Source organism: Arvicanthis niloticus, chromosome 1, assembly GCF_011762505.2.
Source record: "Arvicanthis niloticus isolate mArvNil1 chromosome 1, mArvNil1.pat.X, whole genome shotgun sequence".
Taxonomy (NCBI): Eukaryota; Metazoa; Chordata; class Mammalia; order Rodentia; family Muridae; genus Arvicanthis; species Arvicanthis niloticus.
In genome coordinates, this window is record NC_047658.1 from 139,560,781 (window position 1) to 139,587,924 (window position 27,144).

The 27,144-nt window shown below is 42.7% G+C and overlaps 1 protein-coding gene across 12 annotated transcripts in view; it reads right to left on the reverse strand.

Annotated features, from left to right (window-relative positions):
• Sgms1 (sphingomyelin synthase 1) overlaps positions 1-27,144 on the reverse strand; it is a 247,928-nt gene that overhangs the window by 145,259 nt on the left and 75,525 nt on the right. For all 12 annotated transcript variants that reach the window (XM_076919091.1, XM_034498761.2, XM_076919098.1 and 9 more), the window contains one exon: positions 5,802-5,893. The gene's annotated coding sequence lies outside the window, so the exon portion shown is untranslated. The remainder of the gene's footprint in view (positions 1-5,801; positions 5,894-27,144) is intronic.

Genomic DNA, 27,144 nt, shown 5'->3' on the forward strand with positions numbered 1-27,144 from the left:
AAAAGACCCAGAGCACAGGCAACTGCATTCTTTCTCCAAAGCCAAGGGGCATGCACTAGTGACAGGAAGCCCCGAGGGGCTTGCCAGAGCTTCCTGGAGAAGTGTGGCTACACCTGGCCAGCTTCTTCAGTCCTATGCCTCACTTCCCCAGCACCCTTGTGGAGTTTCTAGAATGTTCAGCTTACCGGACCACTTATAAAACAAAACCCAACACCACCACCCATACTACTGCCAAAAACTTAATTAACAACAACAAAACCAAGAATATGAGAGCGAGCAAAGACAGAAGGGACTACCAATCCAAGTTGAAATCCAAATGCAGAAAAATTGAAGAACTTTCTAACTTTCTATTTTCTGTAGAGGAAAAAAAAAAAAACAAAACCAAGCAGTCTTTGGAGAGCCTCCAGACGCAGGTCAGCATTTCCTAACATCATAACCTCTGCCTGCCTTCCTAAGGTTAATACTGCCATTATAAATACCATCCTTGTAACCTGCAAAGGATAAAGATCGTGTGGGTTAGAGACACGCTCCACAAGCTCTACAGCCCAGTTTCATTGTTAATTATACACTCGAATCTGTCAAACATCTGTCAAAACTATGAACCATCTAAAGAGATATATGATTGGGCGTGTTCTGCAAAAAGAAAGAAAGAAAGAAAGAAAGAAAGAAAGAAAGAAAGAAAGAAAGAAAGAAAGAGAAAGAAAGATGAAATCAGCAATCATACTTGACACCTAATTTTGAAGTATTCCAGAGGCAAAAACCCCAAGACAAATTAGCATCCCATAAATTCAAACTTTCGTTTTTGCCTTCTACACCCTAATAGAAACCTGTTAAACACTGGGGTTGTGGCGCTTACAGAGAGGACCCCTCTAATGTAAACAAGCAAACTGTTTCTTTACTGCACTCTGTATGAAGAAAGGTGTCTGTAGACAGAGCCACCATGGAATCTTATATGTCTAGGATTTTGGACAGAAAGAAAATGGCTCTTGGACAGAAAACAGATTGCACAGCATAATAAACTGGGGCTGAGGAACCCGTCTGTGCTAGTGAAACACTCCAAGAGCAGGGAGTCCTGCTCCCAAGGACTAAATTGTCAACGTATTAGCAAGAAAAGACCTGAGTGGACTGCGGGCATGCGACATGAGCAGAGATGTGGATGAGTATAGTTTCAAAGGAGCACTAACTGGCATGTCCTCATCCCTAGGAGAAATAAAGAAGTGATTTACTGTCTAAGGTGGAAAACACTCCTTAAGATCATTGATAGATGACATATGCTGATTTATTTTTTAATCACTCGAGCACTCCTAAGACAGGAGTTGGATTAATTAGATTTCTGCTATACAACAACTTTAGATAAGATCTAGAAAATTGTGTTTTAAAGTGGTCATAATGCAACGGTTAGTCTTTGGTACAAATACTAAATCTGAGACTATGGCAGGACCACTGCACTGAAATTTAAGGCAGAAGCCTTGAAGAACAGACACAGCAGAATGATGGAGCTTCTGGAGACAACTAAGATGCCAGCCACAGTGCTGGGCATCTAGATATCCAGTGTAATCCCAACATTAACCTGCAAGTCTCACCTGCCCAGGAACCAGGTAACTTCCTTTACCTGGGAGTTGTAGTTCTTAAAAACCAATACAGCCTCATGGGAAAGTGCTGTACCCTATAGGTTTGTCCCTGTAAGTCCCTGCAACACATGGTTCAAGACCACTCCTGCTGGGACATTCCAGGGAATAGTCCTGACCAAAGTCTATCCCTTAGTCAGTATTTAATATTTAATAAAGCTTGCTTTCAATGTGGCTCAAACCGGTGGAGTTGGTTTTTCTGGTGAATCTCAAGACTAACACTAGCTTTCCAGATAGCTCTAAAAACAAACAAACAAACAAACAAACAAAAACAGTCCTGGGTCTGTAGTCTGGAGAAGTTATACCTTGTGATTCCAAGGGAAAATTATCAAGTGAATTGGTAGGTCAGGGTGAGGTGAGACAAGGTCTCACTGTATAGCACAGACTGGCCTAAAACTCACTACAGAGCACAGGATGACTTATAAAACGTGGTAATCCTCCTGTCTCAGCTTCCCAAGTGCTGAGACTATAATATGTGACACAATGTTTGGCTGAATTTATGTTTGCTTGTTTTTTTTTATTGAAATAGTGTTTTACTATGGTGCCTGGACTGGGTTGGAACTTATCAGCTAAAATAATCCTCCCACATCTGTATCCACTTCCCAGATAGCCAGGATCTATGGGTATTTGTTAATTGAGATCTTCTCAGACAAAACCCCATTTGAGTTATTAACCAATAATCCAAAGTCAACCTGCACATCAGAAAGAAGATTACATACTCATTTAGTGCACTAAGGGATTTGCTGGGTTCCATCAAGTATAAGGTATGAAATAACCATCTGTTGTTGGTTACAATAGGAAAGATGAAATAAATAAAAGCAGAATAATAGCATTGAAGACATTCTCATGAACTTGAAAGCAGAAATAGAACTTTTTTTTTCATTTTTTTCTTTAAAGATTTATTTATTTTATTTATATGAGTTCACTGTAGCTGTCTTGAGACACACCAGAAAAGAGCATTGGATCGATCCCATTACAAATGGTTGGTAAGAATTGAACTCAGGACCTCTGAAAGAACAGCCAGTGCTCTTAACTACTGAGCCATCTCTCTAGCCCTGAAATAGAAGTCTTAAAAAAAGAGAGTGTAAGAGTATTAAGAGTAAGATCTCAAAGGAAAATTCCATACAACAGAACAGAAGATTACTAAATGAGAAGTTACATCTTGAGGGAGGCAAACATCGAACACGAGTTGGAAAGATGGTAAGAGTAAAAGAAGGTTCTAACATTCATTTAACCAAAGCTGGAGGACAGGCATAACAGAATAAGCGGAAGACAGTATTTAGACCACTAATGACTAGGGCATTTTCAGGGCTGATAAATGACAAGAATCTACAGATACATAAAATGCACAATTAAAAACAAGGAAACAAAAAAGCCTGTATATCACCAAAGATAACCATGGCGTAAGTTAAGCCACCTACTAAGGTCCAGCAAACAAAAGACTTAGCAGATGTTCTAAACACTGACAATAAAAGCAGCAACTGCATACTTGGACAGTGTGCTTACAAGGCCATCGGAAATGATTGACAGCTGAGAGACACCCCAGAAACCAAAACCAGGAAACTCTCAAGAAAGAACCTGAAGAAGACGAAGCTGGTGAGAAGAAAGGTACAGGATAAAAGAAAGATGGAAGGAATGATAAAAATATACAGTAAAAAACAAATACTGCCCTATACTAACATGTCTAGTTTTTATGGTGACACAAATATATATGTTTTGACAAAAGCATCTGAGATCAGAAAGAACAGTGTCCCTGAGAGTTTATATTATTCTGGAAAGAAGTTGGAATGCTGGAAATAGTGAGGTTTTCAAGCAGTCAAGCAGCCACAGAATATTTTCAGGATGGTTATTAGAAGACAAAGTCAACACATGACCAGAAAAGGGAAACTGAATGAGAATACAAGCCAACAGAAACTTCAATCCAAAACAACAAAATTGAACCACATGGAAAAATCATTCCAGTATAGTCCAATAACCAAAACAGAAACAAACCCCATCCACCATGCAAGGACAGTACGAAAGAAGCGGATGCAGTCCTCAGGAAGCTGAGGCAGGAGGATCTGAAGCTCTGGGCAGCCTGGATCCCAAAGCAAGGCAAGACCCTGGCCACAGATGGAGCTGTGACCTCTGCTCCCTAAGAGAGCTGCACAACCTCATGGTTCACCAAGTAAAGCATATTAAAATATAGAACTCACACCCACTGGGATGGCAACAAAAACCAAACCAAACCTTAGAGGAAGTGAGGCTATGGATGAGCTGCGTAGATTTCATTTAACTGCAGATCTGGTTTAACAATAAAAGTTAACTCATTATAGTTATATACAAAAATCTCACAACGTCTCATCCCTTCTCTCTCTCTCTCTCTCTCTCTCTCTCTCTCTGTCTCTCTCTCTCTCTCTGTCTCTCTCTCTCTCTCTGTTTCTCTCTCTCGACACAGGGTTTCTCTATGTAACATGGTTGTCCTGGAGCTCGCTCTGTAGATCAAACTGGCCTTAAACTCACTGAGATCAATCTGCCTCTCTGCATCTGCCTCTGTCTCTCTCCCTGCCCCTGCCCCTGCCCCTGCCCCTGCCCCTGCCCCTGCCCCTGCCCCTGCCCCTGCCCCTGCCCCTGCCCCTGCCCCTGCCCCTGCCCCTGCCCCTGCCCCTGCCCCTGCCCCTGCCCCTGCCCCTGCCCCTGCCCCTGCCCCTGCCCCTGCCCCTGCCCCTGCCCCTGCCCCTGCCCCACAAGCACTGGGACTACACGTGTTTGCAATTACTATCCAACCACAATAAATCATTCTTATCAAGTCTGCAAATAAGCAAACTGAAGAACACTGTCTCAATGTATACAGGAATTATATCAGACATACTAGTTATGCTAGTCTGGCAATTAACAGTAACATAAAGATGCTATTTAGGTCATGCAGCTAGCTTTTATGTTCTAGGTTGTAGTGATACATTTTTCTGAAAATACTTCTTGACCCCAAAGAAGCTGAACTTTTGCTGGATCTTGCAACCAAGTTAATAATACTGCTCAAAATCATTTAAGACTGTTATTTTGGCCTGCTGTCCTACTGTGTGGTCAGCCTGTTTAGTTTAGCCTAATCTTAGAGAATAATGTAACACACCTCACTATGTCTTGGATTTCCCATGCAAACTTCTGTCAACTAAGCTAAGCGCATTCCTTTCATCTTAAATTGTGTGTGCTCCTATGCCCAGAACTAGTGTAATGTATATGTGTGTGTGAATGCTGTCTGTGGTAATCACTTGCTAAAAGCAAACAATAGGTTAGAAGAACCTTTAAAACAAATAATCACCATAAATACTGGAAGCATCATCAAGGTATGTCTTGATAACAACCATCTGTAGGGTTAAAGTAAATTCTCCCCCTTGGAAGACTCTGTTGAAGATTTTGTAAAGTATCCCTCCTCTCTTTCCATGTTTTCTGTCATTTAATGAATTCAGAACAAAGCTTTTTGTAAGGGACAGGCCCCAATTCAGACTCACACAGGCAACAGGCACGGCCGCCCACAACAGACAGAATGCAGGTAGGCCGGAACCTACACATAGACAGGAGAGAGGTATGAGGCGGGTAGTGGAGGATTGAAACTTGGGCTTGCTCTTGGCCAAGTTCATCTACCGAGAAACTGCTTTGCTTCCACTTCTTAATGTGACATTGACATATTTTGGTCCTCTGCGTTACCTTTATGACATTAACCAGTGCACTTGGTGAAGGTCTTTATTCTACCTCACTGGCGCTGACTGTTGCAGCAACGACAAAAGAAGGAAGCATATTTGCTCATTGTAATCTCCTAAGATAAAGACTCCAATTGAAAGCAAACCTGGATGAAAGCGATCTGGCCCTGGATGAGCCTCGGCTTCCCTGGACTCTTTCAAACTCCTGGGGTTTATATGATTCAATAGGAGGTTGTTTCCCATAAGTGCCCTTTGTCTTTCTGCCTAGCCGCCTTGCTTGCCTCCTCCAATGGAGGAGCTGGCCTCTCTAATTTTCTTCCTGACCCTCCACAAAAAGTAAAGGCCTTTCCATGGCCAATTTTTCCCTGAGAGACACAAAAGCCTGGACATTCCCTCTCGGCCACCAGAGTTAGACAATCCCAAAACAGGAAGAATTACAGGGATCTTCGGATCCATGCATTTTTTGAGAATGCGTGAGACACAGGGTTTCACTTACCTGTGCTGTCTTTTATATGCCCACCTCTGTGCTCCAACTGCTTGAAAGGTCACAGCGAAAGGTCACAGCCCCTTCGGCTACTGAAGCTTTCCCTAGAATAACAGAGTCGGAAATAAGAAAGAAATCAACCGAAGCATTGAAGGCACCCATTGGGAAAAGAAACTCATTCATCAGGGAAAATTTTCACCATTAAGAGGAGAAACGACCACCCAATTTCTGACAATTCTCTAGCTTAGCCCGAGCCTCTTTTTCATCTATAGTCAACACTCTAGGTAGTAAGAAAATGTTTGTTAAAATGTCATTCTTAACTTAAAACAGCACTGGTGTGCATTTCCTCGCAGAGCCTCGCAATCTTCAGAAGACAATGCTTCTATTCTTGAGAATGCTCTTTAAAAATACAGTGGTCGCTGAAGGATCTGATGGTTAGAAAACTTGCCCCCAATCTACTCGGCTAAAACGTATCAGAGAAGAAATGAGAGGGGCTGGTACATGGCTCAGCAGGCAGAGTGCTTGCCTAGCAGGCAAAAGCCTTGGGTTCAACTCCCCTGTAGGCTGAGACTCCTGAATCCCAGCACTTGGGAGATAGAATCAGCATTGATTCTTCTTGCTTTAGATCTGTTGATCGACATTTTTACCCAACAGATGCAGAAATACCTTTTCTGCAGAGTGACTAAGACACTGCCACAAACAGTTGACCTAGAAAAGCAAGCCTTGCAGCAGAAAATCCAGAGGCAACTCAACCTCTCTCCTTTCCATATGCCCTTCCTCCTCTGCAGGGGAAGACATATTCATCATTGCTCAACGTTTTAATTTTTTTTTTTGTACTTGAAAGTAATATTAAAATCAACAGAAAAGTTGCAAAACTAATAGTATGAAGAATACTCATGTAGTCCCTCCCTGGATCTGCTGACTGACGTTTAGTCCATTTCCCTAAACATTTGCTTGCTTGCTTCCATACACACACATTGAACACTTTTGTCTTGAGCCTAATGACAGTCTCACACATCACGGCTTTTTCTTTAAATATTTCAGAAAGTAGGGATGCTCTCACATAATCACAGTCCGAGGTCCCCAACTGGGGACCATGGACACCGATGTCTTAATCCACTCCAGATTCAGTTACCCTAATAATGATTTTTATAGCATTTCTTCCATGTCAGGATCCAGCCCAGGGTTAGAAATGCATTCCAGCGCTGCTTCTCTTTAACCTGAAGCACACACCCTTTGTCGTCACAACACCCCGAGAAGAATAGAGCTCCTCCCTTTTAAAATTAATGGAGTATTCCCATGTTGGCTTGTTTGACCCTCTGGTGATTCTGGTTGAATCAGAATGGCTTATGTTTTGCTCAGTCAGAACGTTCCCTGAGACGCTCTCTGAATGTCATGTCTGAAGATGCACAGTCTAGCCTCATCCCAAAGTAATACCCACTTTATTCAATAAAAAGAAGTCACTCCATTTCTCCTTGAAATAATATTTTATCTGAGGGAAACATTTTAAGACCATCCAAGTATCATGTCCTACCTTCAAAATTCCCCTTTCCCACCCCTGTAATAATATCAACACTTGAAACACTGAGGCAGGGGAATCACGAGTTCAAGGCCAGCCTGGGATATATAGTAAGCTGCATAAGATGAAAGAAAAGACAGAGGGAGTAGGAGGAAAAGGACGAGGAGAAATAAGAGAAGAAGAGGGAGAAAAAGGGAGGAGGAAGAGGAGGAGGAGGAGGAGGAGGAGGAGGAGGAGGAGGAGGAGGAGGAGGAAGAGGAAGAGGAAGTGGAAGAGGAAGAGGAAGAGAGGTCAAGGAGAAGAAATTTTCCCAGGTATCCATGATGCCTGCCTGCTACATGCTTTCATCATGACAGGTACAGCATACTGACTCCAACATTCTTTCCACACTATTGTGCATTCATTATCAGCATTCTTCAACATTTGCTCATCAGTGAATCAGTTAGGGTTAGTCCACACACATTAAGTACTGCTTTTCTTATGACATATCCCTACTTCGCTCCTGCACTTTACACTGTACTCAGACTTGGACAGTGAGGGCTCCTTCAAGCTGCCTACTATGTATTTTTGACATGTTTACTTTTTTTTCACTTTTATTTCTTTACTTTCTCACAATAAAAATGTTCTGGACTTATCCTGTATATATCCTGTCTCTGTTCTGGATGAGGTCATTTCTCCAAAGAGTCCTGGGGGGTCTTTTCAAGGAATAACAGAGAGCAAGATTCAGGATGCCTGGTTTCCAGTCAGTCGGCTTCACTTGTTGATCTTCATTTTAAATATGAGCCACATGTCCCTTTCTGTCATAAAGTAGGTAGTTCGAAGGGGCTCATTTCCGTTGTAGCAGCTAAATCATTGGTAGATCTCACCAACTGTTAATCGGGGGTCTACACTGGGTTAAGATGGGTCCAATTCAATTATATCCCTATTGCAAGCGAGCGGTCATCCTCTATGGCATTGTCCTTACCCCTTGAGATGCAGCCGATCCAATTTGTTGACAGCATGGCTGACATGCTCAAACTTCTGAACTCTCCCATAACACGGCCCCCTGCTTTCCTCTTTTGGTTCATAACCTGAGGCAGCTGCTCCCTGCTGTGCATGATCCAACCGTGATCTCAACCCCCAGCACTTCTTTTTCCATTATCTTGCTATACAAATTCCAGTCTCTGTAGCCCTGAGCTTCAGATCTGTATCTCCTTGCTGAGACCCCAGGCTCTCCTTGTGTTAGTCACATCTATTTTGGTGGAAAATAGACACAGACCAAACCCCAGGACAGGACAGCGGGCTCGTAAATGTCTGTCTTCTCATGAGTCACAGTCTTGGCTGCCTGTTGTCCATTGCTAGCGGCCTCATGGATGGAGAGTCTGTACTTTGTATGGAAATGTAAGATCAGCTCTAGCTGCCGCTCACTGTTTCCATGCCTTCAGCATGAGGTAAGGCTGTCCTGGGAATGGTGAAGGATCAAACCCATTCAGTACATTTTAATAAGGTCTGTGGCATTCCAAAGAAAGTCATTTTCTGGCACCCGCTCTGCTGTGCACCTGTTCATTTGTTCTGTAAACCCACAGTGTCCAAAACGCTCTCGAGGACTGAAGTGATTCCAGATGAGATGACAAAGAAATGCCTCTCTTCATTCTAGAAAGCAGACACTCACTGCATGGCTGGATAGTCCGCCACTCTGACACAGCTGTGTTTCCATGACTCTTCCTCCAAGTCACACAGGAAGGCCTCCAGCCAAAGCCAACAAAGCTCGTTACTATGTTACTATGGTTTGCATTTCCTGTTTGTGTGGGCATACTTAGGAGCAAGTCACTTTCTGATGTATTTTCACTTTTTTGTTTTTACTTCTAACCACACATATCTACAGAGAATTTAAAAGTAATCAGAAAAAAAAAAGAAAAGAAAGAAAAATTGCAACCTCAGACACAAAGTTAATTGGAAGAAAATGGGAAGAAAAAAATATTTTCGTCACATGCTATAAGGAAAGAGAACTTTGCAATACTGGGAAAACAGAACTTGTCTTTACCTGCCCAGAACAGATCCATACTCACACACACACACACAGAGAGAGAGAGAGAGAGAGAGAGAGAGAGAGAGAGAGAGAGAGACAGAGAGAGAGAGAGAGAGAGAGAGAGAGAGAGAGAGAGAGAGAACACGAACCACAGCAGTGGACCTAGCACTACTGTCTCCCAGGTTTTCTCCAAGTAAGAAGTCCTCACTGTAGCCAACCTATTCCCTGTGAGGGCAGCCTGGGTTTTTCTTTGAGTTTGCTTCAAATGGCCCAGAACTTCAAAGGCAAATGTGACAGAGAGGTGCCAGCCTGCCCATCTTCCAGGAACCCTCAGAACACCTTCTAACAGGTCCCTCTGAATCTCCAGTGGAATCCTGGTTTTCCATGAGTCAGCTGCACACTGATTCTTCTATGGACTCCCACATCCCAGGAACTGAACGGGAGTTCCTTGGGTTGATCCTTTCCCCACTTGCTCTTCCTCTCCTCTTTCTCCCCTTAGGCCCCATCTCTTGTGAAGAACCTTTAGTCTCTCTAGAGGAGCGTCCTCCTTTCCTTTCCGCTTTTCCTCTTGGCCAACCTGCTGGAGCATGACGACCCTAGGAAATATCCTGTGATCACTAGCTAGAGCGGGCTTGGTGCTTTCCCAGCGCCTGGCCGCCTTTATAATAAATAAAGGCAGAGCTGTGGTGTTCAGTTGCACTGTGCTGAGCACAGACGAACACGCCATCTCCGGGAGTTCTGTCAAGTGGATGCTGTTACCCTCAGCTCAGTTCACAAAGGAGCACACAGCCAAGGAGCTGCCACAGAATCCCAACGTCACAGCCGACAAGTGGCAGAGCCGCAGAGCTTCGATGCATTTCACAAACAATAACGTGAGATATAGTTAGCTGAAACTTGGATGGGATAATAGAGCCACAAGGAAAAGTCCCAGAGCATCGACGGTGACCTCAGGACAACATTGAAAGGACAGGAGAGTCAGCTCACTGGTGATTTCACTGGTGAAACCCTTCACCAGTGGTCAATACCCATAAACTAGGCCATATTACTTCTCAGAACATAGGCCAAGATATGCTACTGTGATAGGCGCTCTAGTGGAATATCCTCCTTCCGCTTTTCGTCTTGGCTAACCTGCTGGAGCATGACGACCCTGGGAAATACTCTGTGATCACTATCTAAAGCGGGCTTGGTGCTGGGAGACATGAATAATTTCTAAAACACAGAAATATATACACGAATCAAAGGAGAAAACAAGACAAGGAAAACTGAAGATCTGAAATTCACATGGAAAATTTAATCTATGAGAGAAACAGAAAACATACTACAGGGAAACCCATTAACATTTTAAGCCCTGCTCTGCTACAATAAGGTATAGACAGAATCTTTATATTTCCAAAGATTAAAAAATAGAGAAATGAATAAATCTTTCACTGCAAAGTATGAGAATTTTAGTTTCAATTTTGCCCCAAAATGAGAATTTTAAACTAAGTAATATGTACTTTGTGTGCCCACAATATGGGAGAAAGCCTTGAACAAATGGCCATGGCAAGGACTACAAACCCTCGGCCACATGAAAAATGACAAAGACCCCCAATACCCAGGCTGAGGTTCAAAGAGCCAAGGCCTTCTTCCAGTCCAGATATGGATCTGGTAAGTGTAAACAACAACAAAAACCCACCATAGCTTCCCCCGCCCCCATATTTATGTCTGGACATGCCCCTACCATGATTAACTAAATCTGCCTCCTGGATCCAGGTGTAAGCCATAGACCCAGCTTCCTTATTTTCTATATGTGGTAATGCCTCCTCTGTGCTCAACCATATGTAATCACCTGGTCTATCCACTCAAATATACATAACTGCGCATGCAGCATGCTTCAGTTTCTCCCTCAGAGAGTCCAGGCTACAGGACGCCAGATGCTGGACGCTGCACACAATAAAACTCCTGTGCTAATTACCAACACGCTAACCTTCAGTGTTGATATTTCAGCAGAATATACAATTCTGCCTTATGGAAGTTTCAACAACAGCAGAAAGCACAACCAACAATTGAAAGCTTTATTTTTTTAAGACATTCTTTTTTTAACATTTATTTATTTATTTATCTATCTATTTTATGTATGTGAGTACACTGTCGCTGTCTTCAGACACACCAGAAGAAGGCACATCAGATCCCATTACAGATGGTTGTGAATCACCATGTGGTTGCTGGGAATTGAACCTCTGCAAGAGCAGTCAATGCTCTTAACCACTGGGCCATCTCTCCAGCTCCCAGTTGAAAGCTTTAAACTGCAGACCACTCATCAGGGGAAGGCCAGCTCTGACAGTGCTACAAAAATCTCCCTGAATCAAAGCACAGTCTCCTTCCAAGAGTAACACACAGAAAATTCACAAAGTCCAAAGTGAAGTAACATAACACTTGCTTCGGGAGATTCAAGAACCAATTCAGCATGTGGTTACACAAGTATTTTGGTGGTAGTAAGTATTAGTTATTAGCACTGGTAAATAATTGTAACCTTACTCTTGTCACCTTCAAGCTATTCTGTCTCAGAGTCTTTTAAAGACAAGAGGCAGGAAGGCAAATATAGATTCATCATGAAAAAAGAGCAGTCATGTGTTCAGCCATGCAGCTGGTGCATTCTATCCACGGTCACAACAGAGTTTCCCAGACATCCACCAAGCTTCTTCGGACAGTATGTATGATACATCAAGCATATCTCTCCTATCTCCAACCTCCCCTTCCAACCCTTCCTTCCCCTCCGTTTCTCCTCTTTATTTCCCTAGACAATCTCGCCTCTACATTCATTTTATATATTTAGACCTCATTGTTTTTGTGTCAACATAAAAAGATGTTTTTAGGAACAACAAGAAAACGTATTTGTCTTCTAAGGCTGGCTTAATTCATGTAAAATTCATGTAACATGATTATCTCGAGTTGCATCCATTTTTCTGCTAGTGGCATAACTAACTCTATTCTTTTTTGTGGTGAAAATTAATTCTCTTGTGTGTCTGTCCACAGTGTCTTCAACCCATTTCTTTGTTGCTGAACCCTTAGCTTGGTTCCATAACTTAGCAGTTGTGAAAGGTGCCATGATGCACACTGACCTGCAGGTTATCTCTGGGACAAGGTGACTGAGAGTCCATCAGGTAAAGAGTCAGCAGTGGTCTGGCTGAGTCACTTAGATCTGTACGTAAATATTCATGAGCGATCTCTGTACCTATTTGCATAATGGCTAGACGGGTGGGTTTACATTCCCACCATCAGTGTATGTATGTTTGTTTGTTTGTTTGTTTGTTTTTTCAGTTTTTTCAAGACAAGGTTTCTCTGTGTAGCCCTGGCTGTCCTGGAACTCACTCTGTAGACCAGGCTGGCCTCGAACTCAGAAATCCGACTGCCTCTGCCTCCCAAGTGCTGGGATTAAAGGTGTGCGCCACCACTGCCCACCACCAGCAGTGTATAAAAGGCTCCCCTTTGCACACATCCTCACTAGAATTTGCTGTTTTCTTAACAACTGGGCTGCCATTCTGAATGGGGTAAGATGGAATCTCAGTTTTAATTTGTATTTCTCTGATGACTAATGAGGTTGAACATTTTTCATTTTTTAATACTTTTTTAGAACTTCATACATGAATACACCATCTATATCACACTAGATTCTCTCTTCCTCCAATCTAACTCCATCCATGTCCTTTTCCCTCCCAAATTCATGACTTCTTTAATAATAATACATAAATATATATATTTGTGTATACACATATTGCACACACACAAACACATGTATATATAAAACATATGTATATGTGTGTATACACACACACATACATACATACACACACACACACACACATATGTATAAGCAACCTACTGAGTCTATTTGGCATTGCTCATGTGTCCATGGGTCCAGGGATGACCACTTGAGATGGAGCAACCTATGCAGGAGCTTGTTCCTGCAAGAAACTGATATTTGCTCTCTAAGCAGCCAGGGGCCACCTAAAGCTCTCTTCACCGAGGAGTGGGACCTTGTGGAATGTCCCCAGTCTACCACATTGATATGTCAACTTCTACTGTCATTACACTGGTCTTGTTCAGGCAACCATATTGGTGAGACTTATGGATGCACTTTTCCTGTCATGTCTAGGGTGCACTATCTAACAGCAGGCATCCTGGCTCCCTCTACCTCGATGCCCTGAGCCTTCAGTGTAGGACTTACATGGCACATCTCTGCATTTGATCAGTTGTGGGTTGCTATAGCAATCTCCATCTGTTGCAAACAGACACCTCTTTCATGAGGAGTATGTAGCAGGCTGGGCCATGGACCAACTGTGTACAGGAGCTAGGCTGTGTAACTGTGTGTTGAGGTTAGCACAGATGGGTGAGATTCCAGGTAACTCCCCTGACTTGGTGGGGCTCACATGTCTATTGATAATTAGTATTTCATCTTTTGTAACTGCTCATTTTACTAACCAGTTTATTGGTTAGGTTGCTTGATTTCTTTCCTGTGTGTGCTGAGGTGAGGTGAAGTCAACCCTGGGTATTTCTTTCAATTATTCTTGATCCTTTGAGATAGTGTGTCTCCCTGAACCCGGAGCTTATTCAGCTCGGTCTGCTGGTCAATGACCCCAGAGTTCTGATGCTCCTCTTCCTTTGTACTGGGGTTACAGATAGGCACGGCCACGCCTGGCTTCTCTGTGGGTGCCAGGGACCTGAGCTCAGATCACTATGCTTGAGTGGCAGTCTGTCTTTGGAGGCTCTCTTCTGTCAGGAGTATGACTAGTAAAGCTTCCTCTTGTTCTGCACGCTAGCCACTTAGCTGTTTCTGTTGCTGCCCAGAAGCCCTTTAACTTCAGGAGCTCACACTTAGTGGGTGCTGGCTTTATTTTCCATAGCAATCCAAGGCCCATTCAGGAATCCCTTACGTCAGCGGTTCTCAACCTTCCTAATGCTGCGACCCTTTAATGCAGTTCCTCATGCTGTGGTGACCCTCCAGCCATAGAAGTATTTCATGGTAATTCATAACTATAATTTTGGGGACTACTATGAATCGTAATGTAAATATCTGTATTTTCCTATGGTCTTAGGTAACACTTGTGAAAGGGTTGTTCTACCCATAAAGGGGTTGTAACCCCTAGATTGAGAAGCACTGATCTACGTGCATCCAAGTCTTTTACTGGAAAATGACAAGGACAAAGTACTCTGTTCATTCTAGGATGCTCATTTCTGCTAATACTTCCAGGATATGGATGATGGATGGCAGAGGGAGGGAGGGGAGCCCATGTGGGTATCACAGTTGTGTCCTTAGATATGCTGACTGTCAGCTTCAGTACATGCAGGTGGACACACACACACACACACACACACACACACTCAAGCCACAAAATAGAAAGGCTGAAGCAGGTATGTGAAGGGCAGCAAGAGTAAGTATTAGTTATGGCTGTCGGGGAGGTCTCAGACCCAACTCCTCTCTGAATTGTAATAGTCATAGGAAAGTGGGGTCATGGGAAGTCAGGTTTTCTAAATTATTATTATTTCACTTTTTACTATTGTTTGTGCATATAATGTATGTGTGTGGAGATCAGAGGGCAACTCTGTGACGTGAGCTCCCTCCTTGCACCTTTACGTGTGTGTATTCAAGGGCTTGAATTCAGTTCTTCAGGCTTGCAAGACAAGAGCCCCTACCCACTCTCTGAGCCACCTGGCCTGCCCCTAGTATTATTTTTAAATGAGCAGTTTATATTCAGGGGTAAAAATGCCTCCCAACCCCCTTCACCTATTCAAAATATTTGCCAATATTTTGAAATATCTACAGGCCAAAAATGTCTTCTAATTTACTATTTCAGACAGATGAATCATATATGTTAAAAAAAAAAAAAAAAAACAAAAACCTACCAGCATTGTGCCCGTGTAAAAGGCACAGGGAGGGATTAAGACTGGGCCAGCTAGTTTACTGGAGAGAGAACGTAAACAGATAATTACAACACCATACAATTAGTGCTTTTGGCAAGTTAGCACTGAATGGAGAGGGTACAGAGGAGGGGATGACTAATCCTGCTTTTGCTTCCATCCCACTTAGGAAGGAAGGCAGGCTTTTCCCCTAATGACCTTTGCAATTTCCTTGTCTGGTCCTCATTAACTTTAAAGCAAACACCACCCCAATCTATCTCCTTGCTGGGCCGCACCTTCACACTTCCTTAATAAACACTGGTTGTGAAATTAACAGCCACAGAGCAACACATGAGCTGCCTCTGCAGCTGAGATCTATCAAAGTCTCCGCCCCTAGGTCTTTCTACAAAACCTTCTTACTTTCCCACAGTCAATTAATACCATATATGTTTCTCTATTAAAAAAAAATTAAAGTCACAGCCAAATGGATGGTTCATCTAAATTGAGGGTACCACCACTTAAGAACTCATGTTGTTTGTGGCTGGAGGACAGCTCAGTAGATAGTGTTTGCAGTGCTAACGTGAGAAGCAGAGTTCAGATCCCCAGCACCTAATAAAAGCCAGGCAGGTCCGGCTATCTGCCTGTGATCCCGGGGCTCAGGAAGCAAAGAGGGCTCCACAAAAGACCATGCCTCAGGGCTGGAAAGATGCCTCCATGGTTAAACTCGCTGGTTGCTCTTCTAGAGGACCTGAGTTCAATTCCCAGCACCCACATGGCAGTTCACAGCTGTCTGTAACACCAATACCAGAAGAGCAGCCACCATAATACAGATATGCAGGCACATGAAAATAAATAAATCTTGAGAGACAGAGAGAGAGAGCCTGTGCCTCAGTAAGTAGACACATGTGCCCACATATGTGCACCTACACACACACCACAAACATACATGTGTGAAAAATAAAGTTTCTTATTTTAATTTAAAAGTCTTTACCTGCAAGAAATACTTGAGACTGTAGGCTTATATTTTTTTAAACCCGCTTTAATAAGGGTGCTTAAATGCTTCAACCTCCCTCACAGCCCGCTGACCAAAAGTAGGGGAGGAAGATGGCTAACAGGACAAGGGGCGATTTCAATCTTTGAGTCTGCAGTCCAGTCCACTAGCAAAACACCAAACACAAATCAGCAGTAGCTGCTCAATCCAGACGAAACCATGAGGCTCAGGCAATCAGCACAAGTCTGCCAAAGCAGCAAGTAGCAGCCAAAACACCATCAGAAGTTCTTTGGTGAGCTTCTTTCTATGAATTCATGACAAGCAAAGATCAGCAAAGAAAGCAAGGCAACCCAATACAACAGCATCATCTGTGAAGACCAGCATCTGCGAAAGGCCAATGAAGACCACCAAGGTGAACCAATGGCAGAGGGTCATCCACTGTCTATTGGGTTATACTTACACTCTTTCTAAACACCATGTCTCCTCAAGCATCTGCTCCAGCAAAATATCACATGCACTTTCACCAGGAAGCCTCCAGAAAACATCTTCTTAGAAAAACATCTTCTCATAAGACAGCTTCCAGGAAAACATCACATGACACAATGGAGCCTCCAACAAAACCAGAAATTCCCACTTCATCAGACAACATACAATACAGGACATTTATATATGTACAATAATCAAAAATAGCTATGCTATAAAATGAGGAAACTAGAAGATAACACTATGACTTTACATTAAAGTCACTCTAAGCATTTGTGAGACAGAAAGGGGATCAGGACAGGCCGAATACTTCTGACCAAAGTTAGATTATAAAGAGAGTTTTCATCCTCAGTACTGAGATGGCATCCCTTTGTCCACTGGCCTGTAGGATATAAGCAAAAGCAGATGTCAAGTGGTTTCCCTAAAAAACTATAAGCATAAGGAAAGGGTTTGAGAAGGACAAAGCTTTCTCTCTCTCTCTCTCTCTCTCTCTCTCTCTCTCTCTCTCTCTCTTTCTCTCTAAGATAAAAAAAAGTTCTTTAGAAGTTGAGAAACTTTTGAAAAAATATTTATTTTCAGGGTGCTGCATCCATCCAATGTTCTAACAGAACATCTATTTTTATTATCTCCCCAGCTTCAGGATATGTATACTGACACCAATTTATAGTCAATAAAGATGAGAGGAGGGGGGAGGAATTATGTTCCCTAAAATACTGTTTTCACAGAACTTTTGCACAGAACTTTTGGGAACCTGCCTCCAGTTGGTTCTGATTGGAAAAAAAAAAATGCCACCAGCCAATAGCTGGGGAGGACAGACAGAGGCAGGATTTTTAGGATTCCCGGGTTTGAGACCTGTAACAGGGGAGAAAGAGATCCACAGTGCCTGCCGGGAGACTGTGGAGGAGAGGAAAGACCATGCCATGCCTGAGAAGAGTGAAGCACAGAGAGGCATGGCTACCATGTGACGGAGCTAGGAGAGCACATCCCAGAGCGCGGCCCAGTTGGGCAGCCCTCTGGGTCCAGAGCAGCCAAGATAGAACACAGAATTAGTAAGCAATATCTCAGAATTAATCATGTAGAGGTTAGGCAGTGGCCCAGCTATTGAGTTATTTAAGGCATATTAAAATATAAAGCCTGTACATGTGTCTTCATTTGGAAACAGACACTTTGGGGCGGGTAGGTAATCAGGATTTATTAATAAATTTACAAAGGAAGGAAAAGAGTAAAAGTATTTGGTAGAAAAATGCTCATACAGGTCCTTTAGCATGGCTGATGCCGAGCCAGTATAAAACTAGTCACTCACTATCTAAATGAGAAAGTCTTCTGGAATCCCCCACAACATCATTGAAACTAGGGTTTGTGTAAATCTGAAAGTCTTTATATGATCATTCCACTGCAGGCTCCACAATGAGGGTTGATGGTGCCCACTCATCATACCCAAGCCTCTCAGGCTACTAGGCCCTTACATAGTCATCCACTGTCTGAGTGACCCTATTAGAGTATTGCATCCATAATAATCCTTCTATCTCTAGATACTGAGCTCTTGGAATATGACAATAGACTTAAATCATAGCATCAGTACAATTAAGCAATATTTTTTTTTCTCTTAAAAGTAAAGACACTGAACTCAGTATGTTAGTGCATGCCTAAGGTCTAAGCACTTCAAAGCTAAGGCAGGGGGATCAGGCTTGAGGACAGTCTTGGCTATAGAATGGGAAGCTGTGTAAGGAAAAGGGGAAAATGAATAAGAGAAGCCAATAACTGAAAACAAATGGGCCCTGAAGTTGAAAGTAACCATTTCCCAAGACTGTAAGCCAAAGACCAAGACCATACTCCTGCCAGGGAATGAGTTAATTGCACTTAGGTATACAGCTACATTGTGTAGCAGTTTGAGCTATTTTTTAAGCTTCAGGTGTGCTAAGGAGTTTTGGTTTGTGGCTGCCTCTTATCTGGCCAAACTCACATGTTCAGTCTTAGGCAAGGCAAACCCACCTTCTTCTATAGCTACATGGATCAGGTTCGAATTTCTTGGACTTAAAATGATGAGGATAAACTGATGACTGATTCCTTTGAATGTCTGAGTCATTACCTCCATCCACTTGAACACTGAGTGCAGGTACTAGGTACCAGCACTAAGCACCAAGACATGCATAAACCCAGAATGAATACAATAAGCTTGAACCGAAATGGAACCAGAACCAACACAATATATCTCTCACTAAGTCAGCACTTTGAGAGACACTCAATGTGAATAAAGTAAGATGAATAAGGCCTGTGCTGGGAAGAAGGCTGTCACTGTACCTCCAGAGTTTTATGAATCTTCATACTATTTGATCTACTTCTACTACAAAAATTCAAAATTCCATAATTTTAGTCTAAGAATTTAGTGGGCTACCACCATACAGAATACTATGCACACATTAAACATTATTTTCACTAGAAAAAAATGGTCATTAAAGTATCAAATATACAGATATGACCAGGTAGGAAAAGAAACGAAACTGACAAATGATGTCACACAAGCCAGTCTCATTCACTTTCATATCCTTAGCAACTCTGAGAGGTCCAGCTCACTGTAGCACACAGACAGTGAAGAAAACATGGTTTTCGCCATTGAAAACAACTAGTGTCGCCGGGCGGTGGTGGCACACGCCTTTAATCCCAGCACCTGGGAGGCAGAGGCAGGCGGATTTCTGAGTTCGAGGCCAGCCTGGTCTACAGAGTGAGTTCCAGGACAGCTAGGGCTACACAGAGAAACCCTGTCTCGAACCCCCACCCCCCCCCCCAAAAAAAAAAAAAAAAAAGAAAGAAAAGAAAAAGGAAAAGAAAAGAAAACAACTAGTGTCACCGGATGAGTGTCTGGTCGTTTGAATTGTGCCTTGGCTATTCTTGGGCAGTGGGCAAATGTTTGCTGAGGGGTCCCACACTAGGTTAAGGGGTCCCACACTAGGTTAAGGGGTCCCACACTAGGTTAAGGACACTTGCTGGGCCCTGGCAAGAAGTCATTTACATCCCTTTGCTATTGTGACTTCAGATGTGGCCTGAAAACTTAGTGCCTATAAAATCTGGTTTCTCAAGCTTTGTTCAGATGTTCAGTCTTAAAACATCTGGAATCCTGGGCTCTGTGGATAGTGATGTGTCAGGTCAAAGGTCTTTCACCCTTCCAAGGAACCTTGATTTTTCACATCTGCAGAAAGAAACTGTTAGACAAATTTTCATTTCAAAGGTTCAGCCTGGCAATAAAATAAAAGTCTATGATCTAAGAATTATCATCAGACAGGAAACAGAAAGGTTGTTGCTCACATTTCATTCATCACATGGACCTTACTGTAACTTAGTTCTCGATGCCTTGTTTGGGATTACATTCTGAGTGGTGGTGTGGCCTTGTTCTACCGGGGATCATGGGGCCAGGGTAGTTAGAACATTTTATCTTTGTAATTGTTTGTCTGTCGAGGAATGATATCATGTATCTCAGGCTGGCCCTATCCTTACTTCAACTTCTGATCCTCCAACCTCCTCATCCCAGTTGCTGACAGGACAGGCATGCATAACCACACTTGGTTTTATGGGCTGCTGGGGACCTAAGCCAGAGCCACATGCATGCCAAGCAAGTGCTCTCTGAGTTAAGCGACATCACCATCTAGCTGCTATTGTTTTTGATATGATGGGTCTCATCAGATGAAGTGGGGGGACAATTTCCTTGTTCCTGTTGAACTCAGCACAACTTCCTTCTCAGCCCTAGATAAAAGTCTGTACTCAGTCTCCTTACATATTAGGCACCAGTGGGGACTTAACCGAGCTTTGGGGTGTGAAGAAGAACCTGCAGCAATAGAAGAGCCTGCAGTTTCACAGTAAGCCTTGGGGATGGGCAAGCCTACACCTCAGAGCCCAGCTTTGCTTGAGCTGCATTAGCAATGCTATCCTTACGTCAACAAAGGATACTTTGTCTTCACCCATCCGAACACCACACATTAAATGAATTTTTCACAGTTGCCAAAGACTGGCCCACAGATTATCATCCCTGTATTACAGGGAGTTTTGTTGTTTCCTTTGTTTTAGTCCATTCCCAATCAGAAGCCCAGACAATTTGTTTTAATTCTTTCTTTTATTTGGAAGAGTATATTATTTCTCCCCTTCACGCCTCTGTCCAGACTCCCCATATGCCCTTCTCCTAGCTTTCCTTCAAATTCATAGCCTCTTTTTTGTTAACCATTGTTATATATATATATGTACGTATTTGTATATGTATATGAAGATATATTCCTAAATACACAAATACAACCTGCTCAGCCTGTACAATGTTGCTTGTTTGTATGTTTTCAGGATTGATGATTTGGTATTGGATGACCAATTGGTGTGCTCTTCCCTAGGGAACAATATTTTTCCTGCTCCCCACTGAAAGCATCTGCTTCTAACATCTTTATAGTTATCTGATCTCCAAGCTTGTGATCCAAAAATAGAATCTAAGCTATCAAGTCTTATTTCAGAGTTACATCTCCAGACTTTTTAAAGAGTCATTTCTGTGTCACAGCCCCAACAAAATCACAGCAGCAGAGAAAGGTGACCCTACAGATGTCAGCTCCCAGACTAAACCCATGTCTCTTCCTGGCCCATCAGCCCAGGCACACTGATAATCCAGTCCAAAGAATAGGCAAAGAAATATACTGACTTGCGGCTACCATCTGCTCACCCAGAAGCCTCCCTCCAGCTTGTGAGATCAGAGAGCCAAGGCCAGACGTGGGAGCCAGGGGCCCTTCCTGTCCCAGCTGTGATACAGGCTGCCCCGCCCTGTTCTTTCTAAGAGGAAGTGGGCTGGAAATCCTGTACACTCATTGTTTTATTAATAAAACTTTAGAAAGAGGAAGGCTTTAGACAAGGATACATATTCACTAGGAAAACCAGGAAGCTATGTCCCTAACATTCTTATGTTCCTTGTTGGCTTGATCATCTGAGACTTTAGAAACAAAAACAGAATCCTAGTCCATCTCAATGTGACAAGTTGCTAATGACACATTAGACAGACAAGCCGTCATTATTATGTATATCACCACTCACTTCACAGTATTCTGAGATAGGGAGTAAGCCTCATGTGGGTTGAGAAACACATACTTCCCAAGATGTCTCACTCACAAAAGTCCAGCTAGAATGAGGAACCATGAACAGATGACCCTAGACTTACAGGCGAGAGGCAGACTTGTAGCAAGCATAAATTCAAAGTCAGTCTCTCTCCCTCTTTCCCTCTCCCTGTCCCCTTTCCCCTTCTCTCAACTCACTATGTCGACCAGACTGGCCTTGAACTCACAAAAATCACCCTGCCTTTGCCTTGGTCTCTCAAGTGCTAGGAATAAAGGAATGTACTAGCAGCCCCTGGCTCAAAAGATGTACACACTTAATGAAACAATTCACTAAGACAGCTTTATGGCTTCATGGAACAGTCCTTAGACTAGAAATCTGACTTCTGAAAGACATCTCTCACACCTGAATCCACCTCTTCTGGGATAAGGTAGTCAGTTAAGCCTAAGCATACTGTGTTCCTGGCAACAGATCCACAAGTGGATGAAAGACCTCTCAGTCTCAAATTTCCTAGGCAAACACTGCTGCTGTGTTAGTGTGGTTTCTACACTGTCTTGGACTATATTAATATCCTTCTTCCTTTCCACAGATGAGCTGGCCCAAGTCCTCCTCCTGTCACTCATTCCTAATCACCCACTCGTTCCCTCTGTTCAGACTGGGATGGGAGGGGCAAAGAGCTCCCTGGAACCACTGATGTTTAGATTTAAGATGACTGGCTTCTTCATTATTTTGAATCAAAAGGACTAGATTCATCAAATTCTTTTGGGAAAAAAAGTTGCCAAGTTACCCATACATTTGAATACAGTTTTGCTTACTGTATTGAACTGCTTTAATAACAGAAAGCATGCTCATGGATAGCTGTATAATTAACAAAGGCCAAGAAGGGAGACCCCAACATGGAACTCCACTGAAGATAACCCAGTGAGCACTATGGCAGATGTCCCCATCACTACTTGACTGCAATGTGCTCCAATGCTCACTCAAGTCTGCTTATCAAACATCTTGGGCCATGCCTGCATCATTGGCACAAACACACTACAGTCTATTAGATAAACTAATTGCAGCCTATTCTAAAAGCTGTCTGGGTCACTTCCTGTGTTCACTGTGCATCTTCAGAGCTAATCCTTTCCATAGAAATAACCCCTAGAAATAGGCGCACCGGAGACAAAGGATGCACAAATTGTTCTTCATTTCATCACAAGAGGCCTTTTAGGGAAAGAAAGAAAAAAACAAAAACAAACAAACAAACAAACAAACAAACACCCTTCTGAATCTTTTAGCATTTACATTTTTCTCAGCCAACTTTGGCTGAATTTTCTGGGTCTAATCCTGATGCTTTCACTGAGAGCTAAATTTGTACTTGGTTTTCCAATTATTAAAATCTGTTAAGCAGCTGGTCATCTCTAGAAAACAAGCTATACTGCTTAATGTAGCATCTCTATCCTTGGAAATAACATGAACTCTTGTCCATTTTGTTGTGGTTGTGGTTGTGGTTGTTGTTGTTTGAGGCAGGATCTCATGTAGCCCAGGCTAGCCTGTTTGCTATATAAACAAGAAGGGGCCTAAACTCAAATCCTCTTGTCCCTACCTCCCCAAGTGCTGTCATTATAAGTCATGCAGTATCATGCCCAACACATTCTTCTATTACTATATTTTAATTCACATTTGTAACTGAATGACTAGTACTAATCACCAAGTATCCCAGGATCCTTTGCTTATCTTATTTAATTTTCAGATCAAACCCTTTCTGGAGCTTTCTGATGACGGGCAAATGACCTTTTCCCCAAAAGCAAAGCTTCGGAGTTAAAAAGCTGTTTCAACTTACAAACTCTCCCACTTGCTAAGGGTAATGACTTAGGGTGGGATTGAGGACACAACACTGTGATTCTCAGGTTTCTATCTCCTTTTGTGATGGTAAGACCTAACCTACTTTGCATACACCCTGTTTATTTTTATAGAACTGGCATGCCAATGTAAGAATAGACTACAGTTTTTGTAAAACTAGTTTTTAAGTGGGACTGAAACAGTTCAGGATGATTCTCTGGGTCAGGAGGACTCTTACCCACATTTCAACACCAAGAAGGTTAAATCTAAAGGAGAACCCAAAATGGATGATACCAACCCTAACCCTAACCCTAACCCTAACCCTAACCCTTCCTGAGCATAATTAAGCCCACGATGCCAGCATCCAATGAGCAACTTTGTCAATACATGCTATGATGAAGCACTGGACTAGACACAAAGCCATGATTCTAGATGAGGAACCATTCATTGGTCAGGGCTGTCCCAGAGACTGAGGAACATACACTACACTAATAATATATACTCTGTGAGCATGCTGACCACTACAAATGTCCAGACACTCAAGGTAGGTGTGGCACTCCATCTCATTTATACCCTGTTTCTACTTAGTAAGATGGCCCTAGCGCCCAGGATGTGCCAAGAACAGTGTACATCCAGGCATACATGGTAAGGTGGGTACCACAGAGGCAATCTGAAGAAGCAGAGTGAGCTCTGTCATGGATGGAAGACAGAATCTGTAAGCTTCTTCAACGCCCAGTCCAGGACCAAACCTGTTGTGAATCAGTTTCTCCACATCTTGCATTTTCCCCTTCTCTGAGGTGATTTCATGAGCTCATAAAACCAAAGCTGGGCTCACACAAATAAACTAGTGTTGGGATTTCTTCTTTTCTGTTACTGTAGAGACAGCATCTCACTATATAGTTCTAGCTGGCTTGACACACAGTATGATTTCAATAGAGATTCATCTGTGTCACCAGTAAGCCTAAGAGCACTACAATTGGTCCTGTCCTGTTTAAAGCAAGTCCACTCTTTGTGCCCTGGGCAGCTAGGGAAAGCTAGAAAGGCTATAAATGCCCTGGGGAAGGTAAAGGAATCCACCAGCCTATTTCTAGGATTTTCCAGAGAATTCCACTCAGCTGGAAAGAAGAGATCAGACCCTCACTTCTTTTCTGCCTTAGTCAGTTCTCAAGGGACTAGTGTTCTGAAGGCCGGTGGACTCAGCCGTCTGAGAAAAGGTTCCCTTGTTGATCATCTGTATTTAATTGGAAAGGACACTAGCTGTATTCAAGGTTTACACAATCAATATTAGCATTTTTGATTGATGGCCAGTTTTCAGATGACAACGTTACATATGGGTGAGAGTGAAAGACTCGTGAGCCTCCTCAAATAGACTCTGCTCACAACAGCCACGATGCTCTGCACACAGGGGCCCTGGCTCTCCAGCTTCTGCAACTTATTTAAAATGCAAAGTGCTAACTAAAAAGGCAAATTTCTGGGGCTCAGAAAGTGTGACTCAGTAACCAGTAGAGGTGGGTATTGAGGTTTTGACTTTTACTCTCGATTGTAACATTAAGTGCGGACCCCAAAACCTGGAGTCTCTACATAGCCCCTGGGACCCTGCCCCCAAGTTAATTCTGACTGGTGAATAAAGATGCCTGCAGCCAATAGCTGGGCAGAAGAGAGATAGGTGGGGTTGGGTTTTCAAGGGCTTGGATCAGAGGAGAGACAACAGAAGAGAGAAAGAAAAGTTGCCATGGAAGAACAAAACCAGCAGGGAGAGAGAGCCGCCATGGGGTAGGAGAAAAGAAAGCATGGTCCTGTGTGCTGGCCAGTTGGAGCTAAGAGCATCCCAGATGGAACATAGAAATAGTGACTGATGGCTTGGGGTTATCAATGGGAAGGTAGATTTTAACAACATGGAGGGTAAGCAGTTGCCTAGCTATTGTGCTGCCAATATAAAGGCTATGTTGTGTGTATGCTTTCATCCAGGAACATAAATGGTTAAAGGCAGGTATAAACCCTGCACTGCCAGGATTTTTAATAATTATTTACTATAGTTGGGAATCTGTAATTGAACTTCTGCCACATGTTTTTTTTTTCTTTTATTGGATATTTTCTTTATTTACATTTCAAATGTTATCCCCTTTCTAGGTCTCCCCTCCAGAGACCCCCTATTGCCCCTCCCCTTGGCTCTATGAGGGCTCTCCCCCACTCTTACCTTCCTGCCCTGGCATTCACCTACACTGGGGCATAGAGCCTTCACAGGACCAAGGGCCTCTCCTCTCATTGATGTCAGATAAGGCCATCCTCAGCCACATATGTGGCTGGAGCCATGGGTCCCTCCATGATTGGTGGTCTGGTTCCCAGGAGCTCCAGGGGTTCTGGCCAGTTGACACTGTTGCTCCCCCAATGGGTTTCTGACACACTGGTGATTGTTGTCTGTACAGAATGACACTCAACCAAGTTAAAAGCTGGTACTGTCTTCTTAACAGCTTATATTCTATCACTTTGAGATGGACTCATGTCTTAGTTAGGGTTTCTATTGCTGTAATAAAACTCCATGACTGAAAGCATCTTGGGGAAGAAAGGTTTATTTGTCTTACATATCCTAAATCATAGTCAAGTTAAAACCAAGGCAGGAACCTGGAGACAAGAACTGACTCCCTGGAAGAATGCTACTCACTGGCTTGCTCAGATTACATTGTTATGCAACTCAGGACAACTGGTCCAGAAGCTACACTACCCAGTGTGGGTGAGGCCCTTCCACATCAATCATTAATTGAGGAAATGCCCCATAGACATACCCACAGGCCAATCTGACAGAGGCAATTCCTCAATTAAGGTTCCCTATTTCAAGATGACTAGCTTGTTTCAAATTGACCAAAAAAATTTTTAAAAAAACTTAAAAAAAAAATATTCTCATTAGCAAAATTAAGTCAAATAGAAACCATAAAACTCACCTTAAAAAATAAATATTAAAAGAATAAAGTAAAAACCTAGGATTGGAGAGATGGCTCACAGATTAAGAGTACTCGTTGTTCTTGCAGAGGACACCAATAAAGCTCTCTGTAACTGCCTATAACTCACTTCCTGGGGATCCCTGAAATGTGGTCTATGTGTACCACACTCAGTCCCAACACATACACATATACTAAATATTTTTTTAAACTGATTTAAAAATTAGCTAAACACTGAAAGAAAACTAGAGTTCTTGTTCTATGCTCAAATATAGATAAAGTAATTATTAAAATGTATAGTGGCCTATCTGTTTAAATTCTACTCTTTAGGCTGATCAGAAAAGTATTCATGTCAAAACATGTTGAATGTAATCATACAACCGTGAATTAGGGTAAGTTTTACCTTTTTTTCTGTATTTCTTTATCCTCATGAATACATGGCATCTTTATCTTATGTTAAGTCATCTAACTTTTATGACCTAGCATAAAATCCAAGAAATAAGAAGTTGGTACAAGTCAATATTGGGGGTTGGAAATATCTCGGTGATTACGAGTGGCTACCACTCTTCAGAGGACCCAGTTTCAGTTGCCAACACCCAGGTTAGGTGATTTGTCATCAGTTGTGTCTCCAGCTCGAGGGGGAT